Genomic DNA, 23,946 nt, shown 5'->3' with positions numbered 1-23,946 from the left:
TGGCTCCTACCCTGGGAGCTCTCCTACTTAGCTCTGTCAGGTCTCTCCCGCTCTCTAGTCTTGGTTATTCCTCTCATGTAATTAAACTGCCCTGGAAGACGCCTGCCTCAACAGACGTCAGGGACTGGGTAAGCATCTTCCTTTACTTACTCTAATCACAGTGTAAAGAAACTCGATCTCGTCAATATATTATAACCTGCGCCCATTTGTTCTAATCCACAGTCAAAAATCAACATCAATTTCCAACTATTATATTTACATCAAATGTAATACTCCAAGATCAACTAGACCCACAGTCAGAAATCGATCACACCAAACTTTGAAAAGAAAATTTGACAATCAGAGAAAGTTTCAAGAAAGAAGCTTGGAACACAAGAAAAAACAACCCCATGAATCCCTATAAAGCAATGCTGTAGTGAACTAGAAGGCCATCCAATCCAGCTCAAGATATCTTAAAATGGGAGAAGTGAAGTTGTTGGGAGCTTGGCCTAGCCCATTTCTTTACAGAGTCATTTGGGCTCTGAAATCGAAGGGGATAGAGTACGAATACATAGAAGAAGATATGTCCAACAAGAGTGAATTGCTTTTGAAGTATAACCCAGTTCACAAGAAGATCCCTGTGCTTGTTCACAATGGAAAACCAGTTGCAGAGTCGATGATTATCCTGGAATACATCGACGAGACATGGCCGGAGCATCCATTACTACCCAAAGATGCACAGGAGAGAGCCACAGCACGATTCTGGGCAAAATTGGAGTCCATGCTATGTATATGTAATATCCCCTGTAATACAAACTATGTATATGTAATATCAATAAAAAAGAGTCCATGCTATACAATTGGAGTCCCTTAGTGGCTCAGTCACAACTGTGAGAAGTTCTGATATGCCACTTGTACAATTTGGGTCCAATCAGAGATTACTTGTACATCAGCCAATAACAAAGATGAAGGGATAGGATATCCATTACATGGACGCCCAAAGATTGCGGAATAAGGCGGCGAATTTCAAAAATTTTTCTCTCCCTTCAACTGGGAATCGCATTCCCTATTTAGAAAATCATATTTTCAATGATCATTTTTGAACCATAAACTGAACCAGATCAAAACCAAAAGGAGTAGGGAGAGATTATACTTGATACGGAGAAATAGTATCTCCCAATGGAGGTGTTCACGCCCAATGAAGGATCCAAATCTGCTCCCACTGAAGATGGCACAGTGCAGGATGGAGTAGAATCAACAGTGTTCTTCCAAAAGAACTTGACCCTTTGCAAGAATCAACAGGATAGCTTGTGAGTACAGTTCCAATCAATCTTTTCCCCAAAAGATTGAGATCAAGATCAAATCTTGATTTCTCCCAAGAACTGGAGATCAAACTACTGGAGGTGGCGGCTGCAGGAAGGAGGCGGCAAGAGAGTATTCGCAAGGTGCAGAATTCTCTCTTCTTGTGATTTCAGCTCTAGAGACAGTTGTTGTGTGTTGCGTGTCTAAAGGCTGCCACCCCCTCCTCCTTTTATAGACTTAAAAGGATCAACTCCTAATCCCATTAGGAGTTGCTAATCCAAATCATATTTGGATAATAAGTCCCTTTAAGTGATAAGGGATAACCCTTATCTTATCTGCAAATCAGATAAGCCATCTCCTAATCTAATTATGAGGCTTCCAGATCTAAATCTTATTTAGATCTTGGACTCTCTAAGTGGATAGGGTCTGGGCCCAATCTTATTAGCTGATCCATCTTAGAATTCGCCCCTTTAAGTGACTAATCAAATTAGTCCAGTTTGAAATGGGCTTAAGGCCCATTTAAGGTTATGTATTCATTTAGCCTTCCAAACTGCTGCCCAGTTGGGCTTCCTTGTATGACGTGGGACCCTAACAATGATCTACACATCAGCTACATGGGTTCGGCCCAGCCTTTGTTACAAGGCCTGGCCGAATACATTGTTATGGACAGTGCACCCCCTGAAACCCATCTCATGGGCTCTATGGGCCCAACACTTACCCTAAGTGGCCCCTGGGCCAAGCCACCTTGTAACACCCAGGGATTGTGGGCAGATGCAAGATTCGCCCATCAGGTATTATCCTCAATGGTCTTACACTTAACCTCTCAGCCCATAATGATCATACACTGCCCGACAAGAGAGGACCTCTCCCTCGTCTGTAAGGAACAGTGTTGCACTCTCTACTTATATGGATCCTGGGAATTAAAACCATTTTGCAAACATTTTAGAAACCATAATATATATACTTTTATATCTCATATAAAATATATTTTGCAAAACAAATATCAACGATTGAAATCGGCTGCCGACAGTCTTGGTTTCCATCAGTGAGAGTGCATCCCCGATCATTACCTTTGTCTGACAAAGGGGCTGATTCTATCACTATGATCACCCACTCAGATGAATTCTCAGACTGTCCCAACATACCCAGGTTTTGACCCCCGCTAAGGATCTCACTGATTGGTACATCAAAGACAGCCCAATCCGACACCTAGTGCAGTATCATAATTGAGTTTATGGGTCGGGTGTAACTTTCCAGTTTTGCCCATCAATCTCCAAGATCTAGGGCAATACTGGAAATTTGGTCCAGTTCAAAGATTCAATTAATCCTACACTGTATGTGCCTATGGTCTCACCCCGGCAGCTGAGACAGGCCACCCCAACTGACTTGGTGGCATCACAGTGTCAGCCTTGTCAGGATAGGTCTCCCCAGACCGACCCACTGGCTGTGAACATTCTAAACTAACACGAGTCTCATTAAGTGTCCAGTTTAAGGGTATTACACAGAAAATACAAAGGGAACATGAATAAAAAATATACTTTTATTCATTTACAATAAACTCATAAAGTACATCATCTTGATTGAAGCTAAGGGCATACAAAACTATCTAACAAAAGAAGCCCGTTTGTGCAGAATTTCAACCGTAGCTACTTGCTGACAGGATAGCAATAATAAAGGGGAGAGAAGGCCAACCTTTTCACTTGCCACGTGGCAACTAATTTAACCACGTTAGATCACATCTTATTTGCTTGTTGATGATACTCTCATTTTCGATTCAATTTCATATACTATACTGGGCAAGCTTTTCTCTATTGTAAAATTAATGATGAGAAGGGAGAACGGAACTTGATTTCTGAACCGAAGTGCAGCAAGTGTTGCAGAAATGAACCGGTGTCGGTCAGCCAAACTGGCTAGTGCAAACGGGTCTAGGATTGAAGATTGAATACCTATGGAGAATGACAAAGTTGAAATTACTTCTGACTTCTTTCTTTTTGTGGAAAGGAAACAGAACAAGTGGATTTCTAGCTTCTAACAAAAGTTGAACATTCAAACGAAAAACTTGGTAAGCAAGCAAGATTCATCTTTTGTCTATGCAATCCAATTTGATCAATCTGAATTAGTGACAAACATATTTTGGGCTGATGCACAAGTGGAAATTGATTATGGTCATTTTGGTGATGTTGTGTGTTTTGACACAACATATAGAACAAACAATGAAAATAGACCATTTGCAGTTTTTGTTGGAGTGAATAATTATAAGTAATCACTCATTTTTGGTGCTGCATTACTATATATGAAATTGCGGAAACATTTGAGTGGTTGTTCAAGACTTTTGTAAAAACACTGGGTGAGAAAAGACCAAAGACAATTTTAACTAATGATGATGCAGCCATGGCAAAGGCAATCTCTTTGGTGTTACCTGAATCACATCATCGACTATGCATATGGAATATGTTCCAAAATGCTGCTAAACACCTTAGCAATATATTTGAGAAATTTAAGTAATTCTTTAAGGATTTTAGCAAATGTGTGTATGAATACGAAGAAGTTGATGGATTTGAAAATGCATGGGAAAGTATGATTGAGAAATACAATCTTCAAGACAACGATTGGTTGCAAAAGTTGTACAACAAAATAGATGGGCTTTAGTGTTTGGGTGTCAAACATTTTCTGCTGGCATGAGCACTACACAAAAAAGTGAGAGTTTAAATAATTGTTTGAAGAACTATCTCAACATCAAGCATAATTTGTCCAGATTTTTTCGACATTTTGAAGGAGTGGTTGCTAATAAGCGACATGAAGAGTTAAGAGTGGAATTTGCAGCAAAACAAGGCTTTCCAACATTGTCAGTGTAATTAGATATATTGAATCAGGTTGCTTGCATATATACTCCGCCTATTTTTTCTATGTTTTATACTGAAGTATTGCAACAGTTAAATTGTAGAATTGATGAAGATCATGTTTGGTCTGAAACAATAACTGAATTTATAGTGAGCGTGTCTGGAAAAAAGCAACACAAAGTTACTTTTGATTCATCAAATGATTTGGTTAGTTGCAATTGCAAGAAATTTGAATATGTTGAGATCTTATGTGGACATGCATTGAAAGTACTTGACTATAGACATGTTATAACGATCCCCTCATGTTATATATTGAAAAAGTGGACTATTGATGCAAAGGTGACATCTATTGAAATTTCATGTAGCTCTACTAAAAATTTGGATCAAAGCATAAGAACAAAAATGCGTTACAAAGAGTTGAATCATTTGTTTACCCAAATATCAAGTAGAGCTATACATGCTGAGGATGCATATAATGTTGCTATTGAGGTTTTGAAAGATGTTACTGAATGTTTAAAAAACTCAAAAATTGATCAACAATGTGATGCATCCAATAGTTTGGGAGTAGAAATCAATGATACTATCAGCTCTTCTTTCACAAATCTTAATGGTAGCAATAATGCCATTATAACCGAAGGAGTTGCATTAAAAACAGCGAAAGGAAATAAACACAAGGTGCCTAATACATGTTATTCAAAGAGGCCGAAGAATGTTTTAGAAAAGTTTACTTTTATTTTACTTTTTGCTTGTGATCGCTAATTAAATTATGACAATGTAGAAATTTGGAGGTGGAGGTGATATAAATAAGAAGAGGACAAAACTAACAAAGTCAAAAGAAGTTGATCTGGACAGGTATTGTTTTGATTAAATTATTCATTCATATGTGTTTTTATAGGCACAGTTCTCAAAGAATTATCTTTTAGTTTCTAGTCACGAGTGTAATAACATAATTTTATTTGACAGGGATTAGTAGGGATTGTAGAATATTCACAAGTAATGACCTCTAGCAATTTGAAAGTTGGAATAATTTTTTTTTTCTCAAATTTCCTATGTTTTAAACTATTGGACCACTAATTTGATTTTATTAACTTTTGGCTTTCAAGTTGAATTTCCCTTGGGGATTCACAGTGCAGAAACTAGCAATGTGGACCCACCAAAGAAGTCAAACACATGAACAATGATTCACATTAAACGATTTTCTTTTTACAATGCATTATAGTATTTATTTTGGTTTTAATAGGTAGAATCTATCAAAAATGGTAAAAATGTATTTTTTCTTCAACTTGCAAGAGTATTTGTCTTCTTTGATTACCAACTTCAAATTTTCTTTTCTTTTTCTTTTGTTTTACGAATGCTATTGATTTTTAAAGGCTAACATTGTTGATTGGCATATAACTTAATCTGTTATATGCATGGTTTTTAAAATCGATCTGGATATCAAACCAGTCAGGGTCCGATTACCGGGTTAAACGGTCCGACCGTTTGACCCATTTTACTGATCGTTACAAAACATGTTTTTTCAATGCATAGTTTAAGAGCATTGGATGTTTTAACGGTGACAGAGAGACGTGCATGAAACAAACAAAGATTTCTTTGACAATTAAGGGCATGGATGCTTTGCAACATAGTTACTATTCACCAAGGTTTTCGGACCGCAATTGACCCCAACGGTCGAACTGTTTGGCTCAAGAACCGTACAGAAAAATGGTTCCGTTTTATCTCAAACCCGATTTTTGGTTAAAACATTGTTGAAAATGTCAATAACCTATTGATCCAAGCAGTCGAACCGTTGACCCATCAACCCATTCAACAAAATTTGACCATTTTTTATTTTATTTGTCAGAAAAGGCCATTCATTCAAACCAAATGATCGGATTGTCGACCCAAAAACCAGTGGCCAGAATGGTTCCGTTTACGGATCGTTTTTTAAAATGTCGCTATTGACAAATCTCTATTCCTTGGTTGAGTTCTTTTTTGGTAAAAAGACTTGATGGAAGATGATTTGACCCGACCCCTTGACACAATGACACGTGGACTTCACTTAGCACGAGCAACAGTTCACCACCAAAGCCTGACTGTGACTAAGATGATTTGTCATAAAATGTTTATATATACAACTGTCACTTTCAGATCATAGATCAATAATGGATAGTCCAAAAACCAACAAAAAAAAAATCATTTCGCTCTATGATGTCCAAAAGTCTTCGTCAAATCCCAAAGTATACATCTTCAATATCCTCCATGTTAACAATTTCCTGAAAAAACAAATACATCTTGTTAATAAAAACTAGATATAATATTATATCTTTGGATCTAATAATAGATTAATAATAGATGGATGAGAGATAGATATCTAGAGAAAGATCTTACATAATAGATATTATATCTTTGCTACAAATGGACTATTTTGTGTGCTTTCACTATTTATTTTTTCTAGGACAGCATACAAGTTTATGGTTGTATATTTAATAGTTCTCACCTGATTTAGAGAGTAGGGGTGTCAATTGGACCGGATTTGATCCAATCTGATCGAGTCCATCATTGGTCCATTTAAAAATGGACTGGACCAAATCCAGTCCAAACCCCATACAAACTGGATCCAATCCGGTCCAAATTAAATGAAACTTTAAAATTTACACAAAAACCCAGAAAACATATAAAGCTCAGAAATATATTATATTCAGAAGCACTACAAACAGCTACAAATTGGAAAAAATTCACTGTTCCAATCTGGTTTAGCCAGCTAGATAGGTGTTTCCTTTCTTCCAAGTTCCAATCTGTTTCTGCTCTACCAATTTTCTTTTCAAAAACCCTTTTCCATTTGCCAGATAACTTTAGTGTAAACAAGATGCTTTGTAGTTTGCAACTTTGTATTGCTTGGGCAGCTCTCACTCTAGCAATAGGTAGCCCTTTTTGTGAAAGCTTTCACTCCGCTCTAAGGAGCCCTTCTCCCAGGTAGCCCTCACTATGGTCCGAACTTGGTAGGCTTTGATACCATTTCATATGTGCTTGACCAACATGCTGGGTGAGGTTGTTTAGAAGTTTCCAGATAGTTAGTTTATTCATATGGTGCCAAATAGAAGTTGTCAGATAGTTAGTAAACAACCATTCCCATTGTTGATTTTGTGTAACATGATTTCTATATACTGATGATTTGGAGATTTTTAATTACTTCACTATGTTGGTCTATACTTCCAGCTTTTGTCCAAACAAAGTACAATGCCAAATTGCCAATATAACCACTCTTCCATAATAATTCCATGAGTAGGAAAAGGATTCCAAGCATATCACTGCAATCACTTTTCTTTAAATGTTGCTTATTTTATAATTCTGTTTGAATGTTACTATTAGAGGACAAGGAATAGATTTAACAGCTTTGGCAGTAACTGTTGATGGATGGTTAATGAGCCTATATATATTACTGTTTTTCATGACTGAATCTAACCTGACAGTTGAACTCTCAAGACTGTGAACCAATACCTAGAAGGGCTTCATTTTAACTTGGGTGATAATTTCTAGCCCTGCCTTGAGAAGATGTTGACAGTAAATAATCAGTTAAATTAAAGGTTCAAAATGTAAACCCTGGATTTATTAGTTCACAATTTCATTTTTCTTTCTAAATGATACTTCCCTGTCAGTCATGTGAAAATAGCATAAGTTGCTACCAATTATTTATTTCCGGATTAACATGGAAAATGGACCAATGGCAGTCACTCCCTCCCTACTTCCCTTTAATCAGTAGACATATGATTGTTCAGTAGAAGAGAAAACCAGTAATAGGTGGAACCATAGAGAGACGTATGATTGTATCTTTTTCTCATGTTTTTGAGACAAGTAGTTCGAGTGACAAATATTGTCTTATAAATATCAGCCTTTTAGAACCATTGGATACGATTTGTTTAATTGATCCACACTATGTCTGAAAGCAAGTAAATTGATAGGTTTAACAAATGGAGGCCTTCTGGATTTCAACCTTGCATCATGTTGAAAATTGATTTCAGGAAAATGCAAAGCTAGAGTCTTAGAGATACGATTAAATCAATTACTAGAAAAAATTGTAAAATGTCAATGAAAGTAGTGTTGGTTCTGGTTTCGGCCCTAGTGGACATACCACAAGTGATGACAGGATTAAAGAAAGTCTCCTACACATGAGAGAGTGAATTATTTCTAAAACACCTCTACAGGGTGATTGATTCCTTGTTAGTCTAATGATGTTTTGTTCCAGTTGCAGGCAGCCACCCTGGCACCCTGTACTTGGGGTGTATGACACTTTAGCCCTCCGAACTTTGTTTTGTGACTAAGACAACCTCCAACTTTTGGATTCCAACACTTTGTCCCTGTCATTAGCATTCTTTTAGAAGATTGGTCTAAAGCTTCTCCGTTGGGAAGTGAATGCTTTCGAGTAATTGCTGGAAATTGGGTAGAGAAGCTTTATACAGATCGTAGATCTCTGTATTTTTGAAGGTTGCATTGCAGACTCTACGGGAGTTGAATGCAATGTACACGGATTTAGGTTAGATTACTTTTGGGGTGTGGAATGGATTAATCTATTTTACTTGTAAACCCTCCACTGTTTTATTTCAATATCCAATTCGACTATGAAATAAATAAAACACAAATAAAAGACCCTTCCTTGGAAGTAATAGAAGCGTGACATGATCTTATTAACCTGCATTTTCATGCCATCTTCAGCAATCCATAGGTAATCTGGGATTCTAGCGAGATGAATTTGGATCCTCCACCCAGCAGGCAAGTAAGCATATAACCTGTAATGCAACCAATCATGAGGATGAAGTTCTACAAAAAAATGAATGGTGCATCTTAGTGTTCGATGTTCATTTTGTCTGTCATCTTGGGGTTAGATGTCTAGATTCTTTTTCTTTTTTCTTTTTGGTAAAGAGAAGTCTAGATTCATGGATAGGAGTACAAAACTACAAATACAAATGTTGAAAAGCTGACCTAGCAAGTGTGAGAAGGGAGTATCAAGTCTAATAATGGTTACTTCATACAAGAAAATGCTTGAGGTTAGGACTACTGTGTCCAATCCACCCCTCCCAAGATTGGATCACTTTGATCTGCTGGTTACCTATTAGCAGGTTCCATTACTGGATCTCTGGGAGCACGCCATTGAGTGTGCAAGTAATGACTACCATATTTAAATGCTTGAAGGTGCATTAATGGATCCTGATAATAGGAAATTCAGAAGATCTTGAATCTACTTAGATCCAGCAATGAATCATGTTAATAGGTTACCAGTACATCCTGACACGATGGTCAAGACCAATATTGGGTAGGGTAATGGCCAGTTTTTAACCAACTTTCAACTATTACTCAAATTAGTTACCACAGAATTTACCTTTTCTACACATCCAATGGTATAGTATCTGCTGTTTTTGTCTTCATTGTGTGTTAGACAGTCTTTGTATGCCCTTAGTTCCAATCAGAATGATGTACTTTTGACATTTATTGTAAATGAATAAAGTGCATATTTGATTCATGTTCTTGTGGTTTGTTTCTGTGTTATACCCTTAAACTGGACACTTAATGGGTGAGACCAAAGGCACATGCAGTGTAGGATTAATTAAATCTTTGAACCGGACCAGATTTCCAGTATTGCCCTGGACCTTGGAGATTGATGGACAAAACTGGAAAGTTACACCTAACCCCTAGACTCGATTATGATACTGCACTAGGTGTCGGATTGGGCTGTCTTTGATATGACAATCAGTGAGATCCTTAGTGGGGGCCAAAACCTGGGTATGTTGGGACAGTCTGAGAATTCATTTGAGTGGGTGATCATAGTGACATGATCAACCCCTTTGTCGGACAAAGGTAATGATCGGCGATGCACTACCTCTGATGGAAACCAAGATTGCCGGCAACCGATTTCAATCGTTGAGATTTGTTTTGCAAAATATATTTTATATGAGATATAAAAGTATATATATTACGGTTTCTAAAATGTTTGCAAAAGGTTTTAATTCCCGGGATCCATATAAGTAGAGAGTGCAACACTGTTCCTTGCAGCCGAGGGAGAGGTCCTCTCTTGTTGGGCAATGTTTGATCGTTATGGGCTGAGAGGTTAAGTGTAAGGCCACTGAGGGTAATGTCTGATGGGCTAATCTTGCATCTGCCCACAGTCCCTGGGTTTTTATAAGGTGGCTTGGCCCAGGGACCACTTAATGTAAGTGTTGGGCCCAATAGAAGCCCATGTGATTGGTTTTCAGGGGGTGCACTGTCCACAATAGTGTATTCGGCCAGGCCTTATAACAAAGGCTGGGCCGAACCCATGTGGCTGATGTGTATATCAATGTTTGGGTCCCATGCCATACAAAGAAGCCCAATTGCGCAACAGTTTGGAAGCATTTTGAGCACATAGACTTATTGGGCCTGAAGCCCATTTCGAATTGGCCCAATTTGATTAGTTAAATAGATGAGGCGGATCTGAGATTAAATCAACAGATAGGATAGAGTCCTACCCTATCCACTCAGAGAGACCAAATATGAATTCAGATCTAAAAACCTCCTGATAAGATCAGGAGAAGGCTGATCTAATCTACAAATGAGATAAGGGTCTTATCCTTATCACTTAAAGAGAGTCCAAATTCAGATAATTATCTGAATTAGGAAACTGTTGATAGGATCAGGAGCTGATCTCTTTAAGCCTATAAAAGCAAGAGGGGGCGAACCATCCAAACCATCCCAGAAATTCCAGAGATACCAGATCTCGAATTACAGAGAGAAGAATACACAGTGTGACTGTGCTTTCTCCCTATGATCCCTTCCTGCCGCCGCCATACTACCAGTTCATTCTCCAACCTTATAGGAGTGGTCAAGATTGGATCTTGACATCAGTCTTTGCTGAAAGATTGATAGAAAGTTGTGCTCACTGCCTCCATTGGATTCTTGCTGAAGAATTCGGTTCGTGGGACGGACCTTGCTGATTTTGCTCCTCCATCCACTGTGTCATCTTCAATGGGAGTAGTCTTTGGTGATCTTCTTTGGGCGTGAACACCTCCATTGAGAGATGTTATTTCTCTGTATCAAGTATATCCCTCTCCTATTGTTTCGTTTCAAATCTGGTTCGGTTTATGGTTCAAGATTGATCCTTGAAAAATATGATTTTTCTAAAATAGGGAATACGATTCCTAGTTGAAGGGAGAGAAAATTTTTGAAATTCGCCCATCCTATTCCGCAAGTTTTGAACATCCATGTGATGGATCTCTCATCCCTTCATTGTGAACATGTTCAATTGCTACTTTTAGAGCCTTCTCTCTTAGCAGGGAAAAGGGCCAACGTGTCAGAATAGGCTCCCCAACTTTGTAAAGGAATGCCCACAACATATCCTACACTAGGGGATATGGGTAGTAGAGATCCTCTTGAATGGCAATCAATTGGAAACATCCTTCATAAAATGGATAAAAAGAAAATGAGATTTGATGTAGGCATTGATAAGCTGCTTGCAGAAGGAAGGCATATTAATTATCAACAAACTTCCTTTCTTATACTCATTTAAGTGAATGTAACCACAACTCTGGATGTTCTACCCACAAACCCTACCCACATATTATTACAGCCACATATTGGGAACATCTACTATATTTGCATGTTAACCATTCATAGTGAGATATTCTCAATGTATAGCTGTAATGTCTTGTGGGTAAGTGTGGGTTTGCCATACAAGTATGACATGGGCATTGATAACTCTGTATTTTGATGCCTTAAGGGCATCATTTCAAGGGTATTTTAGGCCTTAGAAAATGTGTCATTTTCCTATTTAAATTCAATATTGTGACCTCTGAGGGTCCATGTGCAAATCCTGAGAAAAAACTAGGGAAGTTTCAGGGCTGAAATGCAATTTTTGGGAAGCTGGTGTGAATTCTAGCTGAGAGAGGGGGCGTTTCTATGAAAAACTGAGCACAAGAAGGCGCCTCCTATTTTCCAAACTCAGATAGGCGCTCCTCCTACTGTATTAGCATACTCCCATCTCCTTAGAAAACCCTAAGGTGCTTCCCCACTCAATCTTTTCACCTCTAACAAACCCTAGCTGCCCTAGGCTATCAAATCTCCACCCTCCACTCTCTCTTAACCACTAATCTCAACCATCCAATATTTAGCTGCCCCTCATTCCCTAAGATCTCTCCCTTGACAGCATCCTAGCCTTATACCTCACTCCTTAAATCTCAACCAATCACCTTAGGGCACAACATCACACCAACCAGTCACATTTCTCCAGCTATAGGTGCCCAAATTTGCACCCTCCATTATGGGTACCCAAATCTCAGCCCTACATAATATTGGGCGCCCTCTCCTCCTCTTTTCAACCTTAGGATCTCCTTAGAACAATCCTAATCCTCCCTTTTCAAACCCTAGGGTGCCCATATTTATGCATAAACCCAAGAGCTGCCCATTTCTTCCTCTCTAATCCTAGTTATGTCCACCCATTACTGCCATTACTGCCACCTCTGGATCCGGATCCCAACCAGTTTCCCATAGTTTTAGATTTACTTTTTACGCGTGTTTTTATTTCCTGTTCTTTAATTTTCAATTTTTATTTTATTTCTGCAATTTAGTTTTATCAAATTTAATTTTTGTCTTCCTTTCTACAGATTTGAAATTCAGCCAAGTAAGATGGAAGGCCCAGTTCGAGGAGTTCGAGGGTCAAAGGATAGATTCGGAGACTGCTACCTCTGATCGAGTTGCAGATTTTTTATTTAGTTTTTTTATTTCTATTATTTATTTATTTTTTCAGCAATTTTTACTTTCAACATTGTTAGAATTTTATTTTAATGAATTCCAGTTCAGTTAATTAAATTTTATGTTTCTGCAATCTCAAATCTTGTTACTTTGTCCGGATTGAAGTACGTAACAATTTTTCCCTCACTTCCCTGTGGATACAACCCCTTTCTCACCACTAACTGCGTTTTGTAGTTATTTTGAGAATAAAAAATTTATAAATATTGAAACTGGTGTTCCAAAATGGTTAATGACACGCTTCCGAACACACCAAGTTTTTGGCGCTGTTGTTGGGGAAGCAACAGAGAAAATTTTTATTTGCTTTGTTTGGATCTGTTTCATTAATTTTTTATTTTTGATTGATTACTTGATCTATAACCTCATTTTAATTATTGTTTCTCTTTGATTTTGCAGGACGTAATAGCAAAAGGTGGGGTATTGGAGCGTTGCCGGACTACTGAAAAAAAGAGAAGAGAAAAGAAATTGGGATTGCGATTCAGGTGTAGTCGTCCCAATTTAATCTTGTTTTTTTTTATTTTGTTTTTATTTTCGAATTCTTTTTGGTAAAGTAGGTTTTTCGAACTTTTAGATTAATTATTTTTATTTCTTGATAGATCCGATTTATTTTTTTAGGATTATTTATTATTTCGTTCTTAGATCTATTTTTTTCTATTTATTTCTGGGTTCAAATTGGATTTTTCATTTTTGTTTATAGAATCAATCACTCATGTAACTTTTCGTTTCTTTGATCTTTTTCTTTTAGTACTAGGTGCATTGTTTCCTTAGTTGTTGTTTTCTTAATTTTTCTTTTTTCATCGATTTCTGTGTTCTTTAATTTCTGAATTAGTAGGTGTGAGTTATTTCTTTTCTTAGATCTAGTTTTTATCTTTGTTTTAATTTCTTGAGCGAACTAGATTTTTTTCTAGGATTGTTAGGTACTATTTTTTTTCTTTATTTTCAGATTAGAAACTCATTTCATTTCTTAGATTTTTATTGCTGCATACTCTTATTTTATTTATTTTCTATTTAATCTTTAGAGTAGTGAACTCCCTTCTTAATCTTCATTTCTATAGTATTAATTTTTTGCAAAATTAGTTCCTTTATTTTTCTATTTTCTGTGATTTATTGTTGCTACAATTATTTGCTCCCTTAATTAGTGGTTTAATTGAATAATTAATTGTTAATTAGGAAATTATTCAAAATTTCGAATTTAAGTTTAAATTTCAAAATTTGAATTTGAATTTGAATTTGAATTTAAATTTCAAATTTCGTATTTCAGAAAAATTAAAAAAGAAAAAGAAAAAAGAAAAATATTTAAAAATTTTTGCATTTGCATTCCTTCATTTAGGGTTTGATATGTTCTAGAGCATGCATCATATAGGATTATTTAATTACTGAAATTATCTTGTTAGTTGTTAATGTGTTAGGGTTTTTCATTTTTTTTAATTGCTCTCTTTGCTGAATTAATTTGTTTATTATTTTATTACTAAATTGCATATTAGAGATAACTGTTCATGCATTGTAATTAGTTGCATTTCTTTATTTTTATTGTGTTTTCCCATTAATCCATTTAAGGGCAATCCAATTTAAATAAGATAAAGTGGGGATTTCATCACCCTTTCTTGGCCAAAAAACCACCACCCTTTCATGTACGGTTCACCATAAACCTTAATTTAAAATTTTGATAGCAAGATCCTTTAGGGGGCCCCACACATTTGGTTCAAAAGTGTGATGAATTTTAGGGAAGCTTGTGATTACTTTCCATAACCGGCGGTTGGTGTCTATGAAAAGAGGTTAACCGACTAATACTAAGCGGGTTTTGTGGTTAATTAGGTCATTGCGAGAGCAAGGGGAGCCTCCCACATCCCCACCTCTTACCTGGCTAACCAAAGTAAGTGGTGTAATTCCAAGTGAACGTAAGAGGATTCACATTGGTTGAACCACTAGTTTAGGAAACCTTAGGTCAGCCCCTGGGCCATGAGTGAAATGCTTGCACTTTTTTTTAAATTTAAAAATTCAAATTTGAATTTAAATTTCGGGAATTTAAATTTCAAAATCTAAATTTGAATTTAAATTTCAAATTTCAAATAAAAAAAACTTTAAAACAAAATGAGTACAATGGCCGGAGTTTGTGGAATGAGAAACTACTTCCAACCTCAGCCACGAATAGATTGGAACCATGTGTCTCAACAACTGGATAAGATTAATGGGATAGTCCAAAAGCTTGATCAATTCTTCACCTATAACTAGCAACCAGGCCCATTTACACCTTATCTTGAAGTTTGTTCCATTTGTGCTAGTCCGGCCCACAAAGTTGATGATTGTCCAACGGCGGCCCAGTTTTCGCCGTTTATCCAAGAAAAAGTTCAAGCAGGCTAGAGTTTCTCGAGGCCTAATATTGACCCATTTTCAAATACTTACAACCCTAGGTGGAGAAATCACCCTAATTTTTCTTGGAGGACATATCAACCTAACACACAGTCCCAGCAGTACCATCCATCTAACTCCATCGCTCAGCAATTTAAGAGGCCACAAGTGCAGAGCCAATTCCAACAGACTTACCCTAGGAACCAGCTGGTCCAACCTTCTCAAGTTTACCCACAACGTCCTCAAACCAGTACAGTTGATGACAAATTCTTGCAGCTTCAACAGCTGATTCTAAATCAATGAAGACCATAAGTTGGGTGGGAGGAAGAAAAAGGAAAGGAAAATTTAGAAGTACCTATAATGAACTGACCTATAGTTCCCTTTCCAACCACACTCACAACCTTGCCGTTGTGAAAGACGAAAGAGACTCACAACGATGAGATCAAGGAGTTATTCAAGTGAGTCTATATTAACATCCCTCTCCTCGACACGATCCAACATGTCCTAGCCTACACCAAGTTCTTGAAAGAGCCATGTACTCAAAAAGGGGACCACAATCGGCCCTACAAAAAGTGATGCTCTCGGAAGATGTTAGTGTGGTTCTCCTAAACCAATTCCCTCGGAAAATGAAAGACCTTGATGCTCCTCTAATAAGTCATGTCATCTCTGGAATCATTTTCAATCGGGCCCTATTGGATCTTGGGGACATTGTAAATCTGCTCCCCTCTATTATTTATGAAAGGTTCATGATTGGCGAGTTAAAACCTACCCCGGTAATTTTGCAACTCACTGATTAGTCAGTCAAGACTCCTCGAGGTGTTATTACGGACACCATTGTTAGAGTAGAGGATTGTTACTTCCCAGTGGATTTTGTCATCCTAGACATGACCCTAACCGAGGAACTGAACCATAACTTGATAATCTTAGGACGTCCATTTCTAGCAGTTGTCAATGCAAACATTAACTGTAAATCGGGAGAAATGGACATTTTATTTGGGGAGCAGAAAGTCTGATTAAATGTATTTAGTGCCACTAAGTATCCAAACCTAGGGGAAGATGAGTTCAAGGTAGGTGTAGTGGATGACCTTGTAGATGCGTTTTCTACCCTTTGGTTAGCCCAATCTGAGCCCTGTTTGTGTAAAGAACAGAGCGAGTCTGGAATTGCAGATGTGAGAAGTGCGTGAATGCGTTTGGCTAAAGATGTTAAACTTAGTACTGGTTGTGAGGCAACCCAACATAGTTTTTAGTAGCTTTTGCTTTTAGGATTAGAGTTTTTGTTTTCTTGATTCAAGACCATTTGGTAGATCCTGAACCCTTATTGAATCCTTACCTCTTGATTGTTCCCTTTGGCCCAAGTCCCTTTTGCATCATTCTAGTCATGCCATTGGGGGCAATGGCAGTTAAGTTGGGGGTGAGGAAAGAGAGAGGAAAATTAAAAAAAAAAAAAATAATAATAATAAAAAAAAATAATAATAATAATAAGAAGAAGAAGAAGAAGAAGAAGAGCTAAGCCTTTAGAAATGTAGAACTAAAAATTTTACTGAGAAATTTTTAAGCTTTTCCATTAAAAGAGATTCCCAAACAGAAAAAGTTTAGGAAACTGATAGAAGAATATTGAATTTTGTAGAAATTGGGAAAGAGATTTCCAAGTTTTCCCCTGGCAGGATAAAAAGAGAGATTGAGAAATTAGACAAAAATTCTTCAAGTCATTAGAGACAATGGACTACCCTGAACAGTGTTTCAAAAAAAAAAAAAAAGAATAAGAGGTCAATGGACACCCTGGACTTAGTAACCGGGTCTCTTCACCTAAGGCAAGTGTTAAGATTCACATCAAACGATAGAAGGTAGCAATAAAAATAAGTGTACATCTCAAAGTTCAAGGGTAGAAATCCATTGTCAAAAATGGTAAGAAGAATACCTGTCCGATTTTGAAATATCTTAGATTTTCTTGGCAAACTGCAAATGGAAGAGTATACAAGATTTTTAAGCTAAGTTTTTGAAATATTCAAAGCAAGACAGTTTTAACCCTTAAGCGCAATACTAATCTATACAAAGTTTGAGAATTCTGAAATGTAGATACTTGGCTGATTTTGTCAAGGATGATCTTGCCATTTTCTCATTTAAATTCAATATTGTGACCTCTGAGGGTCCCTATGCAAATCTTGGGAAAAACCAGGGAAGTTTTAGGGCTGAAATGCAAATTTTGGGAAGCTGGTTTGAATTCTAGCTGAGAGAGGGGGTGTTTTTGTGAAAAACTGAGCACAGGAGGGCTCCTCCTATCTGCCAAACCCTAAGGCACTTCCCCACTCATTCTTTTCACCTCTAACAAACCCTAGCCGCCCTATGCTATCAAATCTCCACCCTTCACTCTCTCTTAACCAGTAATCTCAACCATTCAAGACTTAGCAGGCCCTCATACCCTTACATGTCTCCCTTGACACCATCCTAGCCTTATACCTCACTCCTTAAACCTCAACCAATTACCTTAGGGCACAACATCACACCAACCAATCACATTTCTCCAGTTATAGGCACCCAAATCTGCACCCAAATCTGCACCCTTCATTCTGGGTGCCCAAATCTGCACCCTTCATTCTGGGTGCCCAAATCTGCACCCTTCATTCTAGGCGCCCTCTCCTCCTCTTTTCAACCTTAGGAACTCCTTAGAACAATCCTAACCCTCTATTCTCAAACCCTAGGGCGCCCATATTTTTGCATAAACCCAAGAGCTGCCCATCTCTTCCTCTCTAGTCCCAGTTATGTCCACCCTTGTCTATAAAAAGGACCCAAAGGACCCTTGAGAAGGGGTTGGTCAATTCACCCAGTTCAAGGCTAAGGTTTCTTGATGAGTTTAAGGGTTGTAGAAGGGAAGGATGCCCAGATCTTGTCAGGAGGGGTTCCTGTAAGTAGTCCAGCCAATCTGTAACTACTGCCACTTGATTTGATCAGCCATCCCTTTCATTTTTATATTTTTTTTTCTTTTAGGCTGGAATCCGCCCCCAAGTAAGACGAAAGGCTGTTCTTAAGAAGTTCAAGGGTAGAGGAAGAGGAGAATGCCCAGACAAGAGGAGGGGTTCCTGTTTGCAGTTCGCCTAGCCACTACTGCCACCTCTAGACCCGAATCCCAACCAGTTTTCCATAGTTTTAGATTCACTTTTTACGTGTATTTTTATTTTATGTTCTTTAATCTCCAGCTTTTATTTTATTTCTAAAATTTATATTTATCAAATTTACTTTTTGTCTTTCTTCCTACAGATCTGGAATTCGGCCAAGTAAGTCGAAAGGCCCAGTTCGAGGAGTTCGCTGGTCGAAGGATAGATCCGGAGACTGATACCTCTGACCAAGTTGTAGATTTTTTATTTAGCTTTTTTATTTCTATTATTTATTTATTTTTTTGCAATTTTTACTTTCAGCATTGTTAGAATTTTATTTTAATGGATTTCTGTTCAGTTAATTAAATTTTATGTTTCTGCAATCTCAAATCTTATTATTTTGTTTGGATTGAAGTACGTAACATTTTTTCCCTCGCTTCCCTGTGGATACAACCCCTTTCTCACCACTAACTGCGTTTTGTAGTTATTTTGAGAATCAGAAAATTTATAAATATTGAAACTAGTGTTCCGAAATGATTAACGACACGCTTCCAGACACCCCAGGAATTTAAACGAAACGGAAGTAGCACAATATTTTGCCTACATTACACATAATGGTCCAAGTAATGAATTCAACCATATGTTTTTCTAATGGTGTCACCCACATTTCATTAATTTCTGGTATCTCTACAACCATGAATTATTAGAGGGTGCGTGTGTGTGTAACCTCATTAGTGTTTTTAACGACTGCAATTCCAAAAGTCCTTCAACTTTTTGATTGTATGATTGTGAAATGGAATCTGATGTAGTGCGATCTGACTACTCCCTTCTAGAGGATGATCTAGCTTCTAGTCGAGCAACGAGCTAGGTGAATTTGCAAGACAGCGGATCAGAGAACCTAGGGTGGCTAACCCGGCGAGGTCGCTCCAATGCTTAAGTTAGTGTACTATGGTGCGAGCTGAATGCTTTGAGAATTTGAGAGCTGGAGAGCTAGAGAGTAGAGAAATCACGCGTACCTAGGCCTTGGAGGAGTTGTTGATCTTATATAGTTGAGCTCTCGCAGGTTTCGCAGATCGGTTTTGGGATCTTCATCCTGAAGGGATCCATTTCCGATTTAAAGTGGGAGTAATGTATCAATTAATAAAGTTTATCAATTCCGCCTGATCCGGGCGGGGAGAAGATTAGGCTTGTCATTACGCGGTGTGATCCCGTGAGGTTCAGAGTATACTGGAGAAACTTCCAGAGTTGTTACGTGGTGGTTTGGGTCGGTAGCCCGAGCTGATACTTTGGTTCTTTAGTTCTGAATTGGATTGAATGTCGAGGTGCCCCGACGCCGAGGTGATTTTGTGTCGAGGTGACTCTGTGCCGAGGTGACTCTATGCCGATGTGATCGAACACCCGAGCTCAAACATTGCGAACTAGGCTTGCTAGGCTGAGCAGTCATCCTTTAGTCAGGTCATGTCCATGTGTCCCCTTCTCGCTAGGTCGCACCAAATCACCCTTCATCAATTGCTCCCCACTCCTCATGCTAGGGGTCCCAACCCGGTGTGAGGAGTTCATGGATGGTCTAAGTGGATTTGGCGCGGGGTCTGGACAATTTGAAGGGTAAAGTGCTGGTCGGGCATGTTCAACCGTCTATCTCAACCATGAAATGACCCAAATCGCATCCTGGGTATGCGCGGACGTCGCGCTGTTTATAGACTCCGCGGACGTCAAAGAGCGTGCTTAACCGATTTTGTCCTTGGGTGTCGTGCAACCAGTTTTCATGAGAACTGTTGGATCGAACAGGTCTCAACCGTTGCTCGCCATGCGGTGAGCTATAAATAGGGGGCCGAGGGACCCCTCTTCTTCGCAAAAAATCTTGTGATTGAGCTCTCCCGAGGTCGCGTCGGAGTCTTTCAGCTCACCACTTCTTCCCTTGTGTTCTGAGGTCGTTTTTCATTTTTTTGGTGAGTTTGACTTTTTTTCATTAGTTTGTTCTCCTTTCCTGTTCTAGTTTCAATGTCTAGTGCTAGTATAGATAGGTCTCTTAGTGACTCTAGTGAGCCTAAGGGTGCCGAGGTGCAGTCCTCAGCTCCCAGTGGCGAGGTCAGCTCCTCACCAGGCAGTTCCTCTCCTCATCCCTTAGGAGAAACCTCTTTACCTGAAGTTGGGCCATCTCGGCCTGAGGAGCCTGTAGCTCGGGAGGAGGGACCAACCTCCAGAGAGGGGGTCCCGTATTCTTCTCGGGGTCGGGATCCAGATGACTTCGTTCCTTCCACTATGACCTCGAACAGGTTACTGCCCTTGGTAGCCCGTTATGGTCTTCCTGATAACCTAGTTTTCAGTATTCTTTTGGGTCGGTACCCCTAGGTTCATGGTCACCATGAGCTCGCGGTTTTCGAAGAGCAGCTCGTAACTGGATTGCGCTTGCCGCTTCACCTATTCATTGTAGAAATAATTAAGTTCTTTGATATCACCATCGACCAATTACACCCGAACTCCATCCGAACTACAGTAGGTACAATCTCCCTATTCCATGAGTATAACCAACCTCTGTCCTTAGACATTTTTAGCTCGATTAGTTCGATAAAAAAGAACTCCGCTTGCCTGTGTGGGGACATTCGACAAAGTTACTACATCTATCCTCGCCTCGGGTTCAAAATCCTGTTCGACAGCTCGAACAAAATACCGGCCTGGAAGAGGAGATACTTTTTTGTCCGGAACCCTGAGGGGTGGCCCTTCCCGACTCACTGGCGGGTGGCTATTAAAGACCCCGGGGTGAGGCTAGATGTGGAGACCAGGGCGGTTGTTAACTCCTAGAGGGACCTCGGCCTGGAGATGAGAGATTTCTTGGCCGAGGAGAAGCTTGTGCGAGCTGGGCTGAGCCCTTCTGGTTGGCCTCCACCTAGGCACTCATATTCTTTTTTATTTTGAATTTTCTTCAGTTCGCGACTAACCTTTTCTTTTTTCTCTTGCAATAGCCATACCGGAGGTCAATGCAAAGAACCTTATGAGGAGCTTCCAGAGAAGGAAAAAGAGGAAGGCCTCAAAGAAGTCTCGCTGGGAGGCCGGTCCTTCTACCCCCGTCCCGCCCGAGGTCGCTGCACCGGAACCGATCTCAGCCGAGCTTCCAGAGGAGGAGGTCCGTCCCCAACCTCCTATCGTGGACCTGGATGAAGACCAGAATGAAGGAGCTCTGCCTCGCGAGCCGGAGAGCACTTCCGTGCCCGAGCCTCAGCTCTCGAAGGAGAGCATAATGACCCCTCGGTTCGGGCTCCTCAAAAGTAAGGACGCCGTATTTTCCACCGAAGTCGCGAAGTGGGCTGACATGCCCACAAGCCAGCTCGGAGGCCGGGCTGCCAGTTATTGTATGGTGGTGAGTACTTTACCTTTACATCTGCTTTCTTTTTGCCAGGTGAACTCCACCATTCACTCGCTAGTCTACCAGTCTGAGGTCCACCTGAAGCGAACTCGGGAAGCCGAGGAGAATGCACGGAAACTTTACCACGAGCTAGACTTAGCTCAGGGTGAGGTTCTTTGGGCTAAGAAAGGAGCTTGGAGTCAATGGGAGCTGATCATGGCATCAATTGAGGAGAAGGAGAAGCTCCAATACGAGAACGAGAACCTCGATGCGATGATTAAAGAGTGCAATGAGATCTTCGAGACTGCCATCCAAGAGGCACGAGCTGAGGAGAGAAAGCATGCCATCGAAGGCTTCAAAGAGTCTCTGGAGTTCCACAATCTCCAGGTCGAGTACGGATCAAGCCCTTATCGGTCTGGCTTCAAGCTATGAAAATGGCTCTTGCGGCAGAAGTTTCCCGAACTAGACCTCGAAGTTGTTTCCATGTCTAACCTCACTCTTGAGATGGTGATGGCAGGCAACGAAGAACCTGACTCCTCCGAAGAGGAAAGCGACAATGAAGTCCCCGAGGCGGGCCCGTCAGGTCCAGAGGACGCGGAGGAGGATCGCATGGAGACTGACCTGCCCAGCAGTTTGGACGGATGATTCTTGCATCTTTTCTTGGACCTTTATGATGTACACCCCGAGCCTCCAAGTTTGGTTCATAGTGATAGTTTCTTCTTTCTCTTTTGTACTCAAAGCTTCACATTAATGAAAAACAAGTATTTTGGCAATCTTTGTGTAAAAAAATTTCTAAGTATAAATAACTCCCGAACTGACGAACTAAACTAAAAATAGGAGTACATTTTTTCTAGTCACCCCGAGCTGTCGAGCTAACGAGCTGGACTACGAATATGGATAACTTTGCATCATTGTGTGCTGACCCCAAGTAGGAGTAGATTTTTTTTTCTAAGTGTTGGTTACCTCGAACTATCGAGCAAACAATCTGGACTACGAGTAGGGATAACTTCACATCGTTGTACGCCGAGGTGGGCAAACACTATAGGGTATATACCCGACCTGTATGCACACTGGCTACTCGCTTAGGTGTCGGTTATCCCTTAGTGTCGAGCCATTAGGCCTGACTTCAAATGGGATCAACCTGTTGTTATATGCCGAGGTGGGCTAGACATAGTAGGGTTTGTACCCGAACTGTCTATGCCTCAGGCATGAAAACTGGTCTGCCTTTTCCGAAGAGGCGACTAGGGGCTTATCTGCCTATGCCGAGGAAGTGACTAGGACTTGCCTGCCCATGCCGAAGAGGCAATTGGGGCTTATCTACCTATGCCGAGGAGGCGACTAGGACTTATCGTAGTGTCGAGGTCTTATGTCAGCTCGACATCATGGCCCTTGGGCTTCTAGGAGTGACTCGTAGTTCTCTCTCCAGTTCAATGATCCTTTTTGACAAGTTTGGTGGTCACGAGTAGTACATTCTTAGGTTTCTGATGTTCCATGCTCGAGGTACTTGCTTCCCTTCCAAAGTCTCGAGCTCGTACGTACCTTCCCGAACACCCATCTTACTCGGTACGGACCTTCCCAATTCGGTTCGAGCTTACCAACACCGGACTCCGGTACCATAACCTTCCGAAGAACTAGGTCGCCGACGCGGAAGTGTCGCTTTCTGACCCAGGCATTATAGTATCAAGCTATTCTTTGTTGGTAAGCTGCAGTCCGGATGTAAGCTAGGTCTCGTACCTCTTCTACCAAGTCTAGATTGGTACGGAGCTCGTCATCATTCGTCTCTTCGTCATAGTCCTCCAAGCATAGTGTGGGCACCTCGATTTCTGTTTGGATCACCGCTTCTGTGTCGTAAGTGAGGTTGAAAGGAGTCACACCTGTGGCAGTTTTAATGGTAGTCCAGTAGGCCTAGAGGACACTAGGCAGTTCGTCTATCCACAACCCCTTGGCTCGGGCTAAGTGAGCTTTTAGTCTGTGAAGTATGGCTATGTTAGTAACTTCTGCTTGTCCGTTGGCCTGGGGGTGTGCCACCAAGGTGAAATTTTGTTGAATTACCATTTCGGCACACCAATTTTGAAACTTGATGTCCTCAAACTACTTCCCGTTGTCGGAGATGAGCACTCGAGGTAGCCCGAAGCGACATATTATGTTCTTCCAAAAGAAATTTTGTATGTTGCGGGCTGTGATTGTTGCCAAAGGTTCAACTTCCACCCACTTCGTTAAGTAGTCTACTGCTACGACCAGAAACTTCCATTGTCTTGTCGCTAGCGGGAATGGGCCAAGGATGTTG

At 39.9% G+C, this 23,946-nt stretch overlaps 1 pseudogene; it reads left to right on the top strand.

Moving 5' to 3' along the window:
- The first annotated feature begins 457 nt into the window (after positions 1–457).
- LOC148878591 (protein FAR1-RELATED SEQUENCE 9-like) lies at positions 458–22,091 on the top strand (annotated as a pseudogene).
- The last annotated feature ends 1,855 nt before the right edge of the window (positions 22,092–23,946 follow it).

This window comes from Nelumbo lutea, chromosome 1 (genome assembly GCF_056320005.1).
Source record: "Nelumbo lutea isolate HS-2025 chromosome 1, American lotus-T2T, whole genome shotgun sequence".
NCBI classification, from domain to species: domain Eukaryota; kingdom Viridiplantae; phylum Streptophyta; class Magnoliopsida; order Proteales; family Nelumbonaceae; genus Nelumbo; species Nelumbo lutea.
The sequence above is the reverse complement of the archived record's forward strand: the minus strand, read 5'-3'. Positions and strand labels throughout refer to the sequence as shown.